Genomic DNA, 15502 nt, shown 5'->3' with positions numbered 1-15502 from the left:
GCAGTGGTAGGGTGGGATAGTGTAAAAGTGACCAAGAGGATTTTTGATACAGTAAACTTACCCTAGCAGTAAATTGCGAAACGTTCACTACGGGTAGTCAGAGGGTATTCAGGTTTTCGATAATACCTGAAAGTCCAATGAAAACAAAGCCCACAATATCTCAGAACATCTCGGGCCCCCATGCTCCCTGGCGTGTACCCTCCTTAATGTCTTTGGTGTTTATTCCTAAAATGTACCATTCTTAAAAAATGAGAGCCAAGCTCCAGGAGGTGAAATTCTACATCTCAAATACATCGAGCGTCTCAGTGCCTGTAGCCCCGGCAAGCTGCAGTGATCGTGAGTAAGATTACAAACTTTATGGAGAACTGGTAGTCTCAGGAAGAAGCTGTCAACCTGAATTAAGATGTCAACGTATCAGATGAGGAAGGTACTGCCATGAAGCCTATTGTTGCATGCATGTCAGGTGAAGGCCATACTAATTACTGCGTGATCCAAATATGTCTGTTCCCTACTCCTCCCAAACTAAGGTCACTGAGTTATTATGGCCCTGTGGTTTGCACTATTTTGGATTCTGCCAAGTGGCAGGTGGCCTGACAAACATGCGACTCAGCATGTTTTGTTGGGTCCCCACAGCTGTGCTGCCAATCAGTTCAGGATGGCTGCAAGTTAATGCTAATTAGCTTCTGTTGATCTGCATATTCCAACAGCCTCCCAGGATTCCCATTTTGATATGCAAGATTGCCAGTTGGGTATGTGATTGAATTAAGAAGCAAAAAAGATTTTAGCTTCCATGCAGGGATATGCGGATCTGAATCCCCAGCAGAAGCTGTTACCCTTTTGATTTATGGTTGGCAGCTCTGGCCGTCAGCATGGGAGCATGGGCTCTATGCTAGAGGGTGCTGCCCGCCTGCTTATGGAAACAAAACCGACGCCTTAACCTCCTAGCACTATTAGGAGTAAACATTCTTTCCATCTGCTCTGTGAACTGGCACTGGCAGTTTATACGGGCAAGGAATCTATAGTTTTCTGTTTGGTTCAAATCCATTTAGTTCAAATAATCTATACAAAAATGTAACAGTAAAGAAGAATTATTTCTTGTGGTGTACAAAAAGTACTAATTTCAAATGGTCACTTTCAAACTCATTGGGTATCTTTGAATAACCTGCTTCACCTTCATGGCCCTCAGTTTCTCGAGTGCAGTGTTAGGAGGTAATGCTGGAGTCTATTAAATGAGAGAAAGTATATGACAAGGATAAAAAAAATGACACATATGAGCTCTTGGATATTTTAATATATTTTTATACCATAAAAAAATAAAAAGCTATCTAGTGCCTTCTCTGTGCCAGCACTTTGCACATGATTGGAGATTCAAATATGAACAAAAAATTATTCACTTCCCTCCAGGAGTACATAGTAAACAGATGATTACAATTCGATAAATAAGGTAAATAAGGTTCATTCCAACAACAATATTCTACAATTCTATTCCTTCTTTCTTTCTGCTATGACAACACAGGGAACACCACGAGCTTCTGGCTTCATGATAGCTTTGTTTTCTTGAGTATGTTGCTTATCTGAGCCCATGTTTCTCTTTCTGTAAAAACAATATACCCCACGTAACATTGTTGAGGAAGTTTAATGAAATAATGCTTGTTAAAGCTACTGACACGTAGGCATTCAGTAAGCAGTATCTCCCTGATGTTTTCCTTTTTAGTGGATATTATCACAATCACATGAGTCCAATAAATTCTGGGGGGAAGGACAGAGGTAGAAGAAAAAGAGGTGGAAGGATTTCAGCTTTGTTAAGAAAGGAACTCAGCAGGAAACACTGCACTATGGGGGCTAATGTATTTAGATTTTTGCACCTGTATTTCATCAGGGCAATGAAAATATGATCTCACTGGATAAACATTACAAAACAATTTTCAAAAGTTTTACTTGGCTACAGCCTTAGAAAGTTCCTCTTGGCTGAAGTGATTAAATAATATTTCTTAGAAAACATTTGCTAAATATAATTTTAAGGAAAAGTTTTTTTCTCATTTTCATATTGTTGAATTTGAGGGTCCCAATTGGGATTTTGTAGGAAAAGTTACTAAAACTGTTGCTATATTTATATTTTATATTTATTACATATTGTATATTTTCATATTTGTGTGTATATATAAATATGTATGTCTCCATTTTCTATGTATATGCATATAACACATATGAGCATATGTGTCTATATATAGTGTATGCATTTAAATGTGCATCTATGTATATATAAATTTATGTTCATTATGATTTGAGAATGGAGTGTATGCATATACATATGTATGTGTTTTATAATATGACACCCATATTTATCATTTATTGTAGTGGTTAAGAGCATAGACGCATAGACTCTGAAATAGACTTGAATTTGAATTTCAGCTCTATCAGTTACTGCTATGTGAGTGTAGCCAAGTTATTTAATCTCTGCATCTCAGTGAATTTCTCTGTAAAATGGAGACAATAATTGTACCTACCAGAAAGATTGCTGTAAGGATTAAATAGATAAACATACATGAAAATGTTTAAACTAAACTTGGCCAATAAGAAACTCTATTTTATATTATTTTAATAATTGCTATTGTTATTATGACTATTTGTGTTATTGTTATTTTTTTATTCATTTATTTGTTCTGAATCACTTAGACTTTAAGGTTTTTTTGCTTAAAACCTCAATGAAAGGCAATTTTTGAAAAGTAATATCACAGTTTGTAGAATTTCTGTTTTACAAGTGGTAGATATTTTAATTAAATTTTGAAGCACATTATGTCTTTGTTTTGAGAAGAATCATCTGGATATATGTATTTAGCTATGCAAATGTTAATGTAACTACTCTCCATCCCACCCCACCTCATTGCCATCCACCTTGTTGGAGATAAAAGAATAACCTGAATGCATATGTTTTAGACTCAAAGAAGAAATGTGCTATTTGGCAATGCAAATTGGATGTATGCTTTAGCAAAGCTAATTCCTTGCATACTTTGCTGCTACTTTGAGAGAAAGATTTCTTTATTAAGGAATTTAGGCTGCAGATTATTGCTTGTTTTGACCAAGATGCATGATCAAAAGAGATTAGTAACAGAAACTTCATGACTGCAGGAAAAGAAATGCAGCCCTACCATTTAACTCAAGCCGAAGGAGAAATTGGACAAAAAGGTTGAGTGAGCTTGGCACAAGTCAGATGGGACTGGATTTGATGCTTCGCTCCTTCCTTTCCTAGTGATGTGACCTTGGTCAAGTGGTGAATTCAGAGGTAAATACCTGAGCCTTTCAAACAGTATTGATGTTGGAGTGTTACCCTGTTGCATCATGGTCTTGTGGTGGCCACAGGGCCACACAGTACCTCTGCTGATGAAAGGTGGAGCTTTCTATAAAGAATGCGACATTTACACAATCATCCTGGGAAAACTTAATCCTTGGTTTGAAATGAGAATAGTGTAGAAAATTACATATTCTATGCCTCTTGATTTGTTTCTTTAAGAAATTCATTTAACTGTGGAACTAATATTTACTGGATTCTTATTCTAGATTGGACACTAATTGGAGTGGTAGGAACAGGATATATAAGACATGGCCTTTGTCCTTAAAATGCTGATACTTAAATGAAGGATATAAACACGTAAACAAATAAAAACAATCAGTTTGATGGATGCTATAGCAGAGTGCAAGAAACGGGATGAACACAGAGAAGGAGGAAATCATAAATTCTTTCCAGGAATAAGGGAAAGCATCTAAAATAAGATAAAGCTTGAGCTGTCTCTTAAAAAAAAAAAAAAAAAAAAAAAAAGCAAGTATAGCAAATGGAAAGAGGGGGAAGGATGTTTCAAGTAAAAGGAACATTCAAAGTTAGTGAGGCAGAGGAGTATAGCAAATTTGCCACAGTTTAGTGTGCCTGTATCTTAAGACATAAAGAGAGGAGTAACAAGAGCTAAGACTGTGGAAGTAACTACCCAGACCATGATAGCCTATGTCATGCTAACCTCTAGGATTTCTTTTTCTTAGTGTCAGTGTGACACCATCAAAAAGTTCTAAGCAGGTGAAGGACTTACTTATATTTTCATTTTAGATAGTGCATTCTTGTAGACATATGAAGCATAAATGAGAAAAGGGAAATAATAAAGGCAGGGAATTATTTAAGAGGGCAATATAGTAATAGGGATATGGAATAATAAAGGTTAGAACTAAGGAAGCGGTAATGGGAATAAATACAATTGAGTATATTTTAGAAACATTTAGGGAATAACCATCCCCTGAACTTGGAAATTGGATTGTAAAAGGACTGGGTCAAGAAGAGTCCCAGATTTCTTATTTGGAGGTTACAAATAAGTAAATATTGGAATATAGGTTGGAGAGCAAGTTGAGGAAGGATAGGATAGATGAGTCTAGTTTTGAAAATGACAAGACTTAAATGCTTTGGAGGCATTCAAGTGGATGCAATGCAAATCAGGATAAATAAATTTGGAGCCAAATGGAGAGGTAGGGGCTGGAGGTATTAATAGATATTCAGAAAGAATTAGAGATGGTAAGTATAGTTATGCGAGTAAATGAGATAATCCACAAAAGCTTTCAAGTAAGATGAGAATACGGACAAAGGAGGAACCAAAGGTAATGACAATATGTACGAAGAATGATGTCTGTCATCTACTATTCACCATTTAAGTAGTATTGGTCTTTCAAGATACCGAATGAATCCCTCAACTTGCTGAAAGACGCTAAATTCGCTGTATGATATATGGTGCTCTTGCAGAAGCTGTTTACTTTCTCTCCCAATGTGGACCTATCTGAATCCAGAGGAAATAGCAGTCTTGAGCCAGTAGAGAAAAAAAATAAATTAATCCTTATTTTTAATAGAAGAATTAAAAATTTGGCAACCATTGCTTTGAATGGCATTCTAGTCTGTTCTCTAACATTGAACAGACTAAGACAGTGGGACGCTTCACTTTCCTTTTAAAGTAAAGTAACAACCCAAAACTGGGATTCTATTATATTTACAAAATTGTCCCAAATACAATAAAATGAGACATTAAAAGGCCGTATTCATACAGTAGTAATGAGTAATACAATCATCTCTTGGTGGTCGGTGGTTGGAGCATTTTTTAAGGCCATGAATAAAGGGTCTCCAAATGATGTGGGCGCTGTGGTTTTTCTCAGACAGTTCAATAAATATAAGATAGGACCCAGGGATAATTTAATGAGTAAGTTTAGTAGAGAGTTTTGAGTGAGGAAAAACCTTAGGATGTTTCTTATGGATCAAAGACAAGTTTTAATGAATTGGATGGAGCTGATAGAGCCCTGAAGTTTATTCTCCTTTGTACAAAGGAAATGATCTCACAGTAATAATACAAATGGTATTCATGAAATATTTTTCCTTTTACAAAAGTTAATTATGAATTAACTTCATAGCTCGTTAGATTCAGAAAAGCATTATGCATTTAGTAATTTACTTATTCTCTAGGAAGGGACTTTATGAATATTTGGGGAAAGATTTGGTTGAGGATAAATTAGATGTAATGGGTTCTTTTTCAAAAAAGTCATAACAAGCATAATATATTTCTTTACTTTCAAGAATTTGAGGTCTGTTCTCTACTCTGTTGCCAGCTGAATATCGTTTTGGTTGCAGCCTTCTGTCTGTCATGCTGAAATCTCATCATTTCCTAAACCTATCTAAGTCACATGCTGTTCAAACTACCTAGGATGCCTCCCTCTTGTCTTTCTTGGCAAATTGCTCACCCTTAAAGAACCACCACAATTTTGTCTCCAGGGAAGTCTTCTCCAGTTCACCCAACTGTTCCTTCTTCTGGGCCTTAACAACACTTTGATATCATATCCCTATATGAGTGTTATCAATTTTCATTACAATTAGCAGCCTACACATATATTTCCACAACTGGACAGTGCCTAGCTCCATGGCTGGCTCACAGCACACATTCAGGAACATTTTTTGTTATGATTACCGATTATCACCTATTCAATCCTCAATCATTATCCCTCTTATCTAAAGATATGGGCATATTTATATCTAGCTATATATTTATCTATAATTTACACAGTGAGCTTACATATGTGGTCTCCTTTTGAACTTCAAGATTACCACCTAGGATTGTAAGAGTAGCTATATTTAGTGCCATTTTTCAAATAGGGAAGGTGAGAATCCTGAGACTCAGAAAGTCTGGCCCCATATCCATGAGAAATAAATGGAAGACAGGAAATCAACTCCCCTCTTTTGACTTTAAATCTAGTGGATTATATTCAATTAAGTGGAATTTTTAGACCATCCATGCATTCATAAATTTATTCCTTGGAGCTATTCTTTTACTTAAATAGACCTCAGGCATGTGAAATTGGATTAATATTATTCCTAGGTTTATCACAGTCATCGATAGTTTATGCATATCCCTAATTTTATGTGTGTATGCATGTATTCATATTTGAATGATATGACTAATACACATGAATCCATCATTCAACCTTATACCTAACATATTATCATTAGCTATCTATATCTATATACTACTGTTTTCCCATCTCACCAACCCTTGATCTACTACCCAACACTAAAGTATTTGTATTTTGATTTTCATGTTTACCATTTCTTTGTTTTTTTACAGTTAGTTTAGTTTTGGTTCATTTTTGCCTGTTTTAAACTTTGTATTAAAATTATATTCCATAGAGTCTTCTCGAACTAGATTTTCTTAATTCAACTTTATATTACTAATGTGTATATATATATATATGTGTGTGTGTATATATATATATATATATATATATATATATATATAAACACCATACTGTTTTGATATAGTTGGAGTTTCTTGATTTTCACTTCTGAGTAATATTCTATTATATGAATATAAGAGAATTTATTTAATCATTGTTTTATTTATACAAATTTGGGTCATTTTCAGTTTTTTTCTGTTTGTTTTTGCTACTATGAATAATGCTGCCATGAATGATTTAACATTTTGAGGGAGAGTAATTGCCAGGTTGTAAATTATATGAATGTATAACTTTACAGGAGAATGCCAAGTTGCTTTTACAAAGTGGTTATAACATTTTATAAACCCACCAACAAAGTATGAGAGATCCTGATGATCCACATTCTCTGCAATGATTATTATTGCCAGAATTGTAATATTTTGTCAAGCATGTAGATGTAAAATGGTATCTCATTTTAGTGTTGATTGCGTTTCTCCAATTGCAAATAAGATTGAGAATATCTTCAGACATCGTCCTTATGTATTTTTAAAAATTATTTGTAGAAGTTCTTTTTAGTTTTGATACAAACCCTTTGTCAGCCATATACATTGTCAATATCATCTCCTGGTTTGAATCTTGTCTTTTGAGTCTCCTGGTAGATGCTGTTTTCAAATGAATGTTAACTGTTAACAATTCACAACTACTTTGTTCTCAAAAGAACTGTGCCTGGCAAATGGACCTGCCTCACCCACAAGTTTTTGCCTCCTACCCTGGGTTCAGCCTGCAACCAATAATTGACTAATACACAGACACAAAAGGCTGACTCCTTTCCCTCCATGAAATACTTCCTCTGTGGTACAATTCATGTGCCCACAGTTTTCCATGGGATTTAGCTGACACTAGTCTCCAGCTGAAACCACATCCTTAGTCAACTGCTTCCCCTCCCTTGCTTCTTTCATTTCCCTATAGGTTCCTCCTGAGAGCATTTCTTCAATAAATCACTTGCACAAAATTCTCTATCTCAGGTCCTGCTTCTAGGAAATCCAACTTCAGATACTTTCTTTGAGGTATCTTTTGATGTACAGTTCAGACTATAATGAAATGTATCCTTTTTTTTTTAATTTATTTATTTTTTTTATTTTTTTTTAATTTATTTATTATTATTATACTTTAAGTTGTAGGGTACATGTGCATAACGTGCAGGTTTGTTACATATGTATACTTGTGCCATGTTGGTGTGCTGCACCCATCAACTCGTCATTTACATCAGGCATAACTCCCAATGCAATCCCTCCCCCCTCCCCCCTCCCCAAGATAGGCCCCGGTGTGTGATGTTCCCCTTCCTGAGTCCAAGTGATCTCATTGTTCAGTTCCCACCTATGAGTGAGAACATGCGGTGTTTGGTTTTCTGTTCTTGTGATAGTTTGCTAAGAATGATGGTTTCCAGCTGCATCCATGTCCCTACAAAGGACACAAACTCATCCTTTTTTATGGCTGCATAGTATTCCATGGTGTATATGTGCCACATTTTCTTAATCCAATCTGTCACTGATGGACATTTGGGTTGATTCCAAGTCTTTGCTATTGTGAATAGTGCTGCAAATTTTATGGATTTCCTTTTTTAAGAATCCCTATTTACAAATCCTTCCTTACTCCATAATCAGAAAGCTATCATTATCTGTTATTTCTTGTAAAAATTAAAAAGCTTTGCTTGACATTTAAGTCTTTATTTATTTTGGAGTTGATTGTTTTGTAAAGTATGAGGTAGAAATTCAATGTCTCCATATGTAAGTAACCATTTTGTCCAGGTTAATTTATTGAAAATTTCTTCTTTTCCCTATCATATATCTTTTCAGAACACTGACGGTTTAGTCAACATTTATTCCACACTTTTAAAATGCTTTGTATACATGGAAGGCCTTGCATGAAGCTGGGGATATAAACATAAAATGATACAACTCCCCATGCTGTCAGTGGCTTACACTATAGTGGGAAAGTGGAGTAATATACAAAGTACGTAGACATCTATCAGCAGGAGTAAGGAAAAACTTCTTAGAGGAAGCGGAATGAAAAAACAGAAATTTTATAGTTGAGGGAGGTGGATATTTCTTGGTGTTTCCAAGTTGAAGAAACACTTTTTACAAAAGCACTGATTGTAAACCAGCATATATTATTTCAGAATATTGCCTATAGTTCTATGTGAAACAAAAGGTGTGTACAGAGAAAAAAGGTGTGCACCAGAAAAAAATTTAGAAATAGGCTTATAAAAGGCTTTTTTTGTTAGTGGAACTTTGATTGTAACCTTGTATCTCCCAGCACAGTCATCTTCTGTCAACAGGGGGCCTCCACTCTTGCCACTGCCTTGGAGAGAGTAATGTAACCCTTAGATAGTCAAAGTAGCCTAATATTTTGGACATGGGCATTGGTCTATGCTTTGGTTTAAATGTCCCCTCCAAAACTCACGTTGAAACTTAATACCCATTATGACAGTATTGGAGGGAGGGCTTTAAAACATGATTAGATTACAAGGGCTCTGTCTTCATGAATGAATTAATCATTCATGGGTGAATGGATTAATGGGTTAATAGATCAATGAGTTATCATGGAAAGGAAACTGGTAGCTTTATAAAAATAAAAGAGACCTGAGCTAGCACATTGGCATTCTTAGCCCCATCTCCATGTGGTGCCCTGCGCTGCCTCAGGATGCCACACAGTTCCCACGAGCAAGAAGGCTGTCAACAGATACACACCCTCAAAGATGGACTTCCCAGCCTCCATAACTGTAGGAAATAAATTTCTTTTCTTTATAATCTACCCAGTTTCAGGTACTCTAAAACAGAAAGCAGCCTAATAGAGTTTAAAAGTGGGCATGTGCTGCAAACAGGTCTGATAAGAGTCCTCCTGTGGGATTAGCATATAGAAGTTACATACCCCTGCAGGGTCTATATTTGCTTGATCATGCCAAGCAGTAGGCCTACTCATATTACCTGCCTTTCCTTCCACTCTCTTTTAAGAATGCACATGACTCAAGTATCTGTATTAAATGGTGTAATAACACTTTTTAGGATTCTTGAAGAAATGACATTGATATATATTTTTATTCTTGATAAAAAGGCATAAAGAATACCCTTTAAAATTGTGGATTTTGTTTGCTATAAATTATTAGAGATTATTATAAAATTTTCAGAGAAGATTAAAAAATGTTAAGAAAATTAAAATAATTTACAGCTCCAACAATTAAAGAAAAATATAGTTAAATATTTACCGTCTTATCTTTTAGGTTCACAAACATGCAGAGATTCCGGTTTAAAAAATACAGTCAAATTCATTCTATTTTATAGCCAAATGTTATACCATGATTAATTTTTTTTACAAAACAAATTTTGAGTATTCACTTACCACATTTCATAGCATGGTTATACTACCTAGCCATTAGTCTGTTTTTGAAGATTTTGGTTGCTTTCAATTTTTGTAATTTTAAAGAACACTGCCATAAGCATTCAATATGTAGATCTTCTGCATTTTAGATTTTGGATTGGATAAATTCCTAATGGAATTGCTGGGACAGAGGTTATATACATTTTTAGGACTCTTTCCACACGAGAACTTTGCAAATTAGACTATATGTTTTATTTCAGCAGAATATGACAAGCCTGTAGTGACAGATGATCCCAAGTCCCAGAATTTTGCAGCACTTAAAAATGCAGGGCAATCAGATTCAGCAGCACTTTAGCATTTGGGGCATAATGTGATGGGCTGATTTCTGTGCTCACTCTACAGTGTTTCTGACTGATACACGTTCTCCAAAGCTTCTTTTCCATAGAAACAAAATATTCTAAGATGTGCAGAGCCCAAGATTTGAAGTCTCAGTTTAAATTTTCCATGTTTCTTTGAGGGTGGGGTGGAGGGTGATGTATCTTTCCTTCCTGAAGATAGTTCTACAAAGGGATTCTATAGATTGAAGGCCTATTTTTGAGAATTAACTATACCAATAATTTTATATTTATAATCTCATTTAACCCCTTCCAATACCATTCGAGAATTTGGGTGGTATATTAAGAAACAATACAGGTTTTGCAACCAGTTTAACTTGGGGAATCCAGGTTTTATCAATTGCTTACTCTGTTACTTTATTTGCCTTCTGAAAAGAATTAATTTCTCTAAGATTTCTCTACAAAATCATGCAGATATGAATAAATACCTTACTAAGTATATATTTCAATTTAATGAGAACATGCAGGTTGAGCAATCAGCATAGTGTATCTCTGTCTTAGTCCGGTATCCTCTGAGATCAGAATCTGAGGCATGCATATGGTTTATTCTGGAAGTGACTGCCAGGAACAGGACTGAAGGTCTAGGGAGGAGAACAGGAAATAAGGGAAAACTGATACAAGGATGTATTTAAGTTGGCCACTGGTGCAGATGATTGGCTCTCAACCTTCCTTCTGTAGAGTGTTGTGAAATGCATCTTAGAACTCTTTGCCTAAGGAAAAAAAGGAGAAAAATATTTATTCCTCAGCAATCATCCTTCATTGGTTAAGAATAATCCCAGGGCATTACCTCTCGTGCATTTCCAGGTTGTGTTAATGCAAAGAAGCCTGCTGCAAGACAGATGAGGGGCAAGGCACAGCTGGTTGCACTTGCACAAAACTAGTCAGAACGGGTCACTACCATAGCAGCTGGGGCAAAAGGTGGAGTCTATAAGGACTATCAGGGACACACAAGGGGTGTCTGTATTTCCTGTTGCTGTTATAACAAATTATCACAAACTTAGTGGCTTAATACAATATAAATTTATTATTTTACAGTGCTGGAGGTTGGAAGTTCAAAAAATGTCTCTTACGTGGCTAAAACCATGATGTTGGCAGGACTGCATTCCTTTTGATGACTCTAGAGGAAAATATGTTTCTTGCTTTTGCCAGCTTCAAGAGGCTGTCTTCATTCCTTGGCTCAGGCTCCTTTCCAACAGTGCTGTCACTCTGGCCTCATCTCTGTCATCCTACCTCTTTCTCTAATCTTGACACTCCTATCTCACTTTTATGTGGACTATTGTAATTATGTTGAACCCAGTTGATAATTCATGATAATCTTCCCAATTCAAGATCCTTAATCACATCTACTAAATCTATTTTGGCATGTTAGGTGACATATTCACAGGTTTCATGGATCAGCACAGGGACATCTTTGGGAGTCATTGTTCTGCCTACCACAGTGTCAGTGTAGGCTTCTTGTACACATTTGCTAAGGTTCCCTTCTCCTACTGCTTGCTGAGTTTCCATCCTCCTCAACTCCAACTGCGTTAATTAGGATTCTCCACCAAAACAGAATCAATAGGATGTATCGATACATAATGAGATTTAATATAGGGTATTAGTTCATGCAATTGTGCAGTCTGAGAAATTACACAGTCTGCTGTCTGTAAGGTGGAGACCCAGAAATGTAGGAAAAGGGAGCTACACATGTGTAGTTCAAAGGCCTGAGAGCCAGAGACCCAGTGGCATAGAATCCAGTTTGAGACTAATGCCTGAGAACCAGAAACAATGAGGGCAGGAAAAGATCAATGTTCCAGTTGAGGGAGTCAGGCAGAGAGCCAGCAAGTTCTCTCTTCCTCCACTTTTTTGTTCTGTTGAGTCCACCTACATTGAGAAGGACTATCCATTTGACACAATCTACTGATTCACATGTTCATCTCCTCTGGAAACTCTCTCATAGATACATCCCAAAATAATGTTTTAACCAGGTATCTGGTCATCTCTTTAGTCAAATTTACACATATAATTCACTATCATGCCACCTGTATTAGTTTGTTTTCATGCTGCTGATAAAGACATACTCGAAACTGGCAATAAAAAGAGGTTTAATTGGAGTTACAGCTCCACACGGCTGGGGAGGCCTCAGAATCATGGTGGGAGGCGAAAGGCACTTCTTACATGGATGGCAAGAAAAAAATAAGGAAGAAGCAAAAGTGGAAACCCCTGATAAACCTATCAGATCTCGTGAGACTTATTCACTATCATGAAAATAGCCTGGGGAAGATGGCCCCCATGATTCAATTACCTCCCCCTATGTCCCTCCCACAACACATGGGAATTTTGGGAGATACAATTCAAGTTGAGATTTGGATGGGGACACAGCCAAACCATATCACCACCTGACGTAAATGTTGATAATTCACATAGCTAGTAATTGGAGAGGCAAAGCCACAAATCCACATGATATGGTTGCAAATCCATTGATTGGGGGGTTTTAGCAGTCAAAATCTCATTGGTGGGCGTGGTAAAGGACAGGGTTGGTAGTACTGCTGCTAGCACAAGGGCATGTGCGATTCAGGGCTACAAGAATGAGCCAATGTGAGAGAGAAGAAATTTAACCCAAAGGCTGCACTAGCAGCCTCTCCCATTTTAGATTCCATTTCCAGTGTGATGGTACTAAGTTGCTTTCAATCCACAAGGAAAGAAAATTTACTGCTTTTAAGTTGTCCGTAATAGATAACTTTGACTAAAAGATAAAGTTGCTAAATCTAAGACAGATCATTGTTCATCTAAATTATTAAATAAATACTGAGTAAGAAATATTTTTAGCATGACTTTTTTTAGTTATTTTTAATGGTTTTAAAATATTTCCTTCTATTATTGTTCAAAAAATGTATTTAATCAATACTACATTGATGGGTATTTAGGTTATTTCTAATCTTCCTATACACAACACTATAGTAGCATGCATTTTTTTTAATCATACTTTAAGTTCTAGGGTACATGTGCACAACATGCAGGTTTGTTATGTATGTATACATGCGCCATGTTGGTGTGCTGCACCCATTAACTCGTCATTTACATTAGGTATATGTCCTAATGCTATCCCTCCCCCCTTCCCCCACCCCACGACAGGTCCCAGTGTGTGATGTTCCCCTTCCTGTGTCCAAGTGTTCTCATTGTTCAATTCCCACCTATGAGTGAGAACATGCGGTGTTTCATTTTCTGTTCTTGCGATAGTTTACTAAGAATGATGGTTTCTAGCTGCATCCATGTCCCTACAAAGGACATGAACTCATCCTTTTTTGTGGCTGCATAGTATTCCATGGTGTATATGTGCCACATTTTCTTAATCCAGTCTGTCATTGATGGACATTTGGGTTGGTTCCAAGTCTTTGCTGTTGTGAATAGTGCCGCAGTAAACATATGTGTGCATGTGTCTTTATAGCAGCATGATTTATAGTCCTTTGGGTATATATCCAGTAATGGGATGGCTGGGTCAAATGGTATTTCTAGTTCTAATCCTTGAGGAATCGCCACACTTCTTCCACAATGGCTCTCCACCCCAAATCAACAGAATATACATTCTTCTCAGCAACACATCGCACTTATTCCAAAATTGACCACATAGTTGGAAGTAAAGCAATCCTCAGCAAATGTAAAAGAACAGAAATTATAACAAACTGTCTCTCAGACTACAGTGCAATCAAACTAGAACTCAGGATTAAGAAACTCAATCAAAACCACTCAACTACATGCAAACTGAACAACCTGCTCCTTAATGACTACTGGGTACATAATGAAATGAAGGCAGAAATAAAGATGTTCTTTGAAACCAATGAGAACAAAGATACAACGTACCAGAATCTCTGGGACATATTTAAAGCAGTGTGTAGAGGGAAATTTATAGCACTAAATGCCCACAAGAGAAAGCAGGAAAGATCTAAAATTAGCATGACTTTTAACAGGACAAAACTTTGCTCGGGTTTTTGGTGAAAATCAACAATTTAATGGAATATATGGGATGAAACTAAAACACAGGTGCTCCAATCTGAATATTTGTAACAAATGTGTAAGTGTAAAAAAGTAAATAAAATAAACATCCACGCAACCACCATTTAGCTTTAAAAGAAAATTACCTTACCAATACCTTAAGAATGCCTATGTTTTTCTGATCCCATTCCCTGCCCTATTTCCTAACTGTGATCACTATCCTGAATTTGATATTTATTATTTCCTTTCTTTCCTTGATAGTTTTTAAAAATAATCTACATATTTCTAAACAACATATTTTTAGTATTGTATATAGGTGGGATGATATTGTATGAGTGGTGCTATTCAATCATGCTGACTGATATAACTTTATCTGATTCATTTGTTCATTTGTACTGCTGTGCATTAATTCACTCTTGCCAGTGGATATTTGAGTTGTTCCCTCTTTGGTGGTATTTATTGTCATTTTTTTGTTGTTTTTGCTTCACTCTTAACTATGAGTAATTATGAATATGTTTGTACTTGACTCCTCATGCACATTTATAAATTTATTTTTAAGTTTGAATCCAGGAAAGGAATTATTTAATTGTAAGGCAGGCACATGGACAAATTAAAAGAAAATGCGAAATTGATTATAAAATGTAAATAGTCACCAACAAATATGAGTTGTTTTATTCTACATTCTTAGCAAAACTTGCTATCAGCAGGCTTTTAAATTATTGTCATTCTAGCAAATGCAAAAAAGTTTATTTTATGAAATGTTAAATAGATACAAATTTATGTTGTGAAAGCACTTCTGTGTCTTGGTTATAAAATTTTCTTCCACCCAAAAGCCATATAAATATTCTCCTATATTGTCTTCTAAAATTAAAATAAAATCTAAAAGGGCTCACTTTAAAATTTAAGACTTTAACTGGAATAGATTTTTTATATACAGAGAGAAATCTAATTCAATTTTTTTCATATAAATAACTATTTTTCTAGTATCATTAAGTTGTCTTTACACAATTATTTGTACTATAAGTTTTATT

General features: G+C 35.8%; 1 long non-coding RNA gene across 1 annotated transcript in view; it reads right to left on the bottom strand.

The window, feature by feature from the left end:
- Nucleotides 1–9889: 9889 nt before the first annotated feature.
- Nucleotides 9890–15502, bottom strand: part of LOC135968764 (uncharacterized) — a 111183-nt gene continuing 105570 nt past the window's right edge. Inside the window, exon 8 of the long non-coding RNA XR_010583725.1 lies at nt 9890–11209. This is a non-coding gene — a long non-coding RNA (uncharacterized lncRNA). The remainder of the gene's footprint in view (nt 11210–15502) is intronic.

Source organism: Macaca fascicularis, chromosome 1 (genome assembly GCF_037993035.2).
Source record: "Macaca fascicularis isolate 582-1 chromosome 1, T2T-MFA8v1.1".
Taxonomy (NCBI): domain Eukaryota; kingdom Metazoa; phylum Chordata; class Mammalia; order Primates; family Cercopithecidae; genus Macaca; species Macaca fascicularis.
The sequence above is the reverse complement of the archived record's forward strand: the minus strand, read 5'-3'. Positions and strand labels throughout refer to the sequence as shown.